The sequence below is a fragment of the Oncorhynchus keta genome, chromosome 4, assembly GCF_023373465.1.
Source record: "Oncorhynchus keta strain PuntledgeMale-10-30-2019 chromosome 4, Oket_V2, whole genome shotgun sequence".
Lineage (NCBI taxonomy): Eukaryota > Metazoa > Chordata > Actinopteri > Salmoniformes > Salmonidae > Oncorhynchus > Oncorhynchus keta.
Genome location: NC_068424.1, coordinates 3,276,691 through 3,283,355, shown reverse-complemented (window position 1 = coordinate 3,283,355; position 6,665 = coordinate 3,276,691).

Genomic DNA, 6,665 nt, shown 5'->3' with positions numbered 1-6,665 from the left:
TGGGGTCGGGGAGAGAGGAGAGGTGGGGTCGGGGAGAGGTCAGACAGAAGGGGAAAGGTGAGAGGTCAGACAGGAGGGGAAAGGTGAGGGAGGGTCGGAGAGAGAGGAGAGGTGGGGTCGGGGGGAGAGGAGTGGTTGGGTCGGGGAGAGGTCAAACAGGAGGGGAAAGGGGAGGGAGGGTCGGAGAGAGGAGAGGAAAGGGGAGGGAGGGTCGGGGAGAGAGGGGAGGAAAGGGGAGGGAGGGTCGGGGAGAGGTGGGGTCGGGGAGAGGTCAGACAGGAGGGGAAAGGAGAGGGAGGGTCGGAGAGAGAAGAGACGAGAGGGGAGGTAGGGTCGGGGAGAGGATAGGGGAGGGAGGGTCGGGGAGAGAGGAGAGGAAAGGGGAGGTAAGGTCGGGGAGAGAGGAGAGGAAAGGGGACGTCGGGTCGGGGAGAGAGGAGAGGGGAGGTAGGGTCGGTTACGTACATTTAGTATGGTATGCATTACACGGTACAGAGTCAATGTGGAGGCTATATACAGGGGTACCTGTACAGAGTCAATGTGGAGGCTATATACAGGGGTACCGGTACAGAGTCAATGTGGAGGCTATATACAGGGGGTACCTGTACAGAGTCATTGTGGAGGCTATATACAGGGGGTACCGGTACAGAGTCAATGTGGAGGCTATATACAGGGGGTACCGGTACAGAGTCAATGTGGAGGCTATATACAGGGGGTACCGGTACAGAGTCAATGTGGAGGCTATATACAGGGGGTACTGGTACAGAGTCAATGTGGAGGCTATATACAGGGGGGACCAGTACAGAGTCAATGTGGAGACTATATACAGGGGGTACCGGTACAGAGTCAATGTGGAGGCTATATACAGGGGTACCGGTACAGAGTCAATGTGGAGGCTATATACAGGCGTACCGGTACATAGTCAATGTGGAGGCTATATACAGGGGTACCGGTACATAGTCAATGTGGAGGCTATATACAGGGTGTTACGGTACAGAGTCAATGTGGAGGTTATATACAGGGGGTACCGGTACAGAGTCAATGTGGAGGCTATATACAGTGGGGTACCGGTACAGAGTCAATGTGCGTGAGTGGCTGGAGTCTTTGATAATTTTTAGTTCCTTCCTCTGACACCGCCTGGTATAGAGGTCCTGGATGGCAGGAAGCTTGGCCCTAGTGATGTACTGGGCCGTACGCACTTCCCTCTGTAGTGCCTTGCGGCCAGAGGCCGAGCAGTTGCCGTACCAGGCGGGGATGCAACCGGTCAGGATGCTCTCGATGGTGCAGCTGTAGAGCCTTTTGAGGATCTGAGGACCCATGCCAAATCTTTTCAGTCTCCTGAGGGGGAATAGGTTTTGTAGTGCCCTCTTCACTACTGTCTTGGTGTGTTTGGACCATGTTAGTTTGTTGGTGATGTGGACACCAAGGAACTTGAAGCTCTCAACCTGCTCCACTACAGCCCTGTCGATGAGAAATGGGGGCGGGCTCGGTGCTCCTTTTCCTGTAGTCCACAATCAACCTCCTTTGTCTTGATCACGTTGAGGGTGGGGTTAGGGTTAGCTAACATGCTAAGTCGTTGCAAAGTAGCTATAATGCTAAAGTTGTCTGTGACGAGATTCGAACACACCCCCTTTTTGTTGCTAGACATTCACATTATACATTCCTTTAGTTTCCCCCTTTTTAAGTAACCTGTCTTAATGTAACCAAACGTAACATATCATAATAATGTGCGTTTACTATGTTACGTCTAGTCTATGAGACCGGGCTTCAGGAAAGGGTGAAATAGGAGAGAGGAGAAGTTGGTGTCAGAGACCTATATTTGACAGAGGGAAGGGGAGTCTAGTCCAGAGAGAGGGGATGAGGGCATCGAGACGAGGGGGGGGGGGGTGGAGAGAGGAGGGGAAAGGGGTATTTGGAGAGAGGTAGGGTTGGGTCGAAGACCTAGTTTTGACAGGGAATTTGCTTTGGTTGATGGGGGTGAGCTTCCATGTGATGGGGTCATGTGACCTGAGAGATGGAAGGGAAAACAGAATAAAACGATCCTGCTGCAGAAAACCAAGGTCAACCGTAGCGTAGCAACACACACACAAATGTCAAACATAACGTAGTACTGCTGTAGGCTGGAACAACGGGTCTTCTAACGGGAGCCTAGGGACACACACGCAAACTTTTAACTCTCATCGACTCCAACCGATATGTATTGGGCCTCGCTATGCAAACCTTTACATTTTTGTTTCAGTTACGAATCACAACCACTGACGTTTTGATTTTGTAAATAACAAAAAATCTGCTCCCAAAAAATAGCTATGTCCTGCTCCTTCCCTGACTCTTTCTAAATGTTTGTATTTTACACGGCTCATTTGTCCGAAACTTTAAATCACAAACAGCAAAGTATTTAGAGCCTTTTTACATGTTTCTTTCAGTCCTATTCCTAACTTAACCCTCCAAGACAATGTTCTGTAGGACCATGGTCCCCAGCCAGGCTCCAAGACAATGTTCTGTAGGACCATGGTCCCCAGCCAGGCTCTAAGACAATGTTCTGTAGGACCATGGTCCCCAGCCAGGCTCCAAGACAATGTTCTGTAGGACCATGGTCCCCAGCCAGGCTCCAAGACAATGTTCTGTAGGACCATGGTCCCCAGCCAGGCTCCAAGACAATGTTCTGTAGGACCATGGTCCCCAGCCAGGCTCTAAGACAATGTGCTGTAGGATGTTGGTACCCAGCCAGGCTCTAAGACATTGTTCTGTAGGACCATGGTCCCCAGCCAGGCTCCAAGACAATGTTCTGTAGGACCATGGTCCCCAGCCAGGCTCTAAGACAATGTTCTGTAGGACCATGGTACCCAGCCAGGCTCTAAGACAATGTGCTGTAGGATGTTGGTACCCAGCCAGGCTCTAAGACATTGTTCTGTAGGACCATGGTCCCCAGCCAGGCTCCAAGACAATGTTCTGTAGGACCATGGTCCCCAGCCAGGCTCTTAGACAATGTTCTGTAGGACCATGGTCCCCAGCCAGGCTCCAAGACAATGTTCTGTAGGACCATGGTCCCCAGCCAGGCTCCAAGACAATGTTCTGTAGGACCATGGTCCCCAGCCAGGCTCCAAGACAATGTTCTGTAGGACCATGGTCCCCAGCCAGGCTCTAAGACAATGTGCTGTAGGATGTTGGTACCCAGCCAGGCTCTAAGACATTGTTCTGTAGGACCATGGTCCCCAGCCAGGCTCCAAGACAATGTTCTGTAGGACCATGGTCCCCAGCCAGGCTCTAAGACAATGTTCTGTAGGACCATGGTACCCAGCCAGGCTCTAAGACAATGTGCTGTAGGATGTTGGTACCCAGCCAGGCTCTAAGACAATGTTCTGTAGGACCATGGTCCCCAGCCAGGCTCCAAGACAATGTTCTGTAGGACCATGGTCCCCAGCCAGGCTCTAAGACAATGTTCTGTAGGACCATGGTCCCCAGCCAGGCTCCAAGACAATGTTCTGTAGGACCATGGTCCCCAGCCAGGCTCCAAGACAATGTTCTGTAGGACCATGGTCCCCAGCCAGGCTCCAAGACAATGTTCTGTAGGACCATGGTCCCCAGCCAGGCTCCAAGACAATGTTCTGTAGGACCATGGTCCCCAGCCAGGCTCTAAGACAATGTTCTGTAGGACCATGGTCCCCAGCCAGGCTCTAAGACAATGTTCTGTAGGACCATGGTACCCAGCCAGGCTCTAAGACAATGTTCTGTAGGATGTTGGTACCCAGCCAGGCTCTAAGACATTGTTCTGTAGGACCATGGTCCCCAGCCAGGCTCCAAGACAATGTTCTGTAGGACCATGGTACCCAGCCAGGCTCTAAGACAATGTTCTGTAGGACCATGGTCCCCAGCCAGGCTCTAAGATAATGTTCTGTAGGACCATGGTCCCCAGCCAGGCTCCAAGACAATGTTCTGTAGGACCATGGTACCCAGCCAGGCTCTAAGACAATGTTCTGTAGGACCATGGTCCCCAGCCAGGCTCCAAGACAATGTTCTGTAGGACCATGGTCCCCAGCCAGGCTCCAAGACAATGTGCTGTAGGATGTTGGTACCCAGCCAGGCTCTAAGACAATGTTCTGTAGGACCATGGTCCCCAGCCAGGCTCCAAGACAATGTTCTGTAGGACCATGGTACCCAGCCAGGCTCTAAGACAATGTTCTGTAGGACCATGGTCCCCAGCCAGGCTCTAAGACAATGTTCTGTAGGACCATGGTCCCCAGCCAGGCTCCAAGACAATGTTCTGTAGGACCATGGTCCCCAGCCAGGCTCCAAGACAATGTTCTGTAGGACCATGGTCCCCAGCCAGGCTCCAAGACAATATTCTGTAGGACGTTGGTACCCAGCCAGGCTCCAAGACAATGTGCTGTAGGATGTTGGTACCCAGCCAGGCTCTAAGACAATGTTCTGTAGGACCATGGTCCCCAGCCAGGCTCCAAGACAATGTTCTGTAGGACCATGGTCCCCAGCCAGGCTCCAAGACAATGTTCTGTAGGACCATGGTCCCCAGCCAGGCTCCAAGACAATGTTCTGTAGGACCATGGTCCTCAGCCAGGCTCCAAGACAATGTTCTGTAGGACCATGGTCCCCAGCCAGGCTCCAAGACAATATTCTGTAGGACGTTGGTACCCAGCCAGGCTCTCATGAATCTCTCTCTCCTCACTGAATGAATGATAAATGGATAAATGGGGGATAATTGTGTACCTTACTTCACAATTAAATATCAATTAGGTCTAACTGAATGATAAGGTAGGTGATTTAATTCAGAACAACAAGTGTAATGATGGACTGTGTGTTAGCCGGTCAGCTGGCCCATCTAAACTATATATAACATGCTACGTGATGCCAGTCAGCTGGGCTATCGAAACTATATATAACATGCTACGTGATGCCAGTCAGCTGGGCTATCGAAACTATATATAACATGCTACGTGATGCTAGTCAGCTGGCCCATCTAAACTATATATAACATGCTACGTGATGCCAGTCAGCTGGGCTATCGAAACTATATATAACATGCTACGTGATGCCAGTCAGCTGGGCTATCTAAACTATATATAACATGCTACGTGATGCCAGTCAGCTGGCCCATCTAAACTATATATAACATGCTACGTGATGCCAGTCAGCTGGGCTATCGAAACTATATATAACATGCTACGTGATGCCAGTCAGCTGGGCTATCGAAACTATATATAACATGCTACGTGATGCCAGTCAGCTGGCCCATCTAAACTATATATAACATGCTACGTGATGCCAGTCAGCTGGCCCATCTAAACTATATATAACATGCTACGTGATGCCAGTCAGCTGGCCCATCTAAACTATATATAACATGCTACGTGATGCCAGTCAGCTGGGCTATCGAAACTATATATAACATGCTACGTGATGCCAGTCAGCTGGGCTATCTAAACTATATATAACATGCTACGTGACCAGTCAGCTGGCCCAACGAAACTATATATAACATGCTACGTGATGCCAGTCAGCTGGCCCATCTAAACTATATATAACATGCTACGTGATGCCAGTCAGCTGGCCCAACGAAACTATATATAACATGCTACGTGATGCCAGTCAGCTGGCCCATCTAAACTATATATAACATGTCCACGTGATCAGAAGCCAGCTGGCCCATCTAAACTATATATAACATGCTATGTGATGCCAGTCAGCTGGCCCATCTAAACTATATATAACATGCTACGTGATGCCAGTCAGCTGGCCCATCTAAACTATATATAACATGCTATGTGATGCCAGTCAGCTGGCCCATCTAAACTATATATAACATGCTACGTGATGCCAGTCAGCTGGCCCAACGAAACTATATATAACATGCTACGTGATGCCAGTCAGCTGGCCCATCTAAACTATATATAACATGCTACGTGATGCCAGTCAGCTGGCCCAACGAAACTACTATATATAACATGCTACGTGATGCCAGTCAGCTGGCCCATCTAAACTATATATAACATGCTACGTGATGCCAGCCAGCTGGCCCATCTAAACTATATATAACATGCTACGTGATGCCAGTCAGCTGGCCCATCAAAACTATATATAACATGCTACGTGATGCCAGTCAGCTGGCCCATTGAAACTATATATATAGACATGCTACGTGATGCCAGTCAGCTGGCCCATCTAAACTATATATAACATGCTACGTGATGCCAGTCAGCTGGGCTATCGAAACTATATATAACATGCTACGTGATGCCACGTCAGCTGGCCCATCTAAACTATATATAACATGCTACGTGATGCCAGTCAGCTGGCCCATCTAAACTATATATAACATGCTACGTGATGCCAGTCAGCTGGGCTATCGAAACTATATATAACATGCTACGTGATGCTAGTCAGCTGGCCCATCGAAACTATATATAACATGCTACGTGATGCCAGTCAGCTGGGCCATCGAAACTATATATAACATGCTACGTGATGCTAGTCAGCTGGCCCATCTAAACTATATATAACATGCTACGTGATGCCAGTCAGCTGGCCCATCTAAACTATATATAAATATGCTACGATGGTCCAGCCAGCTGGCCCATCTAAACTATATATAACATGCTACGTGATGCCAGCCAGCTGGCCCATCTAAACTATATATAACATGCTACGTGATG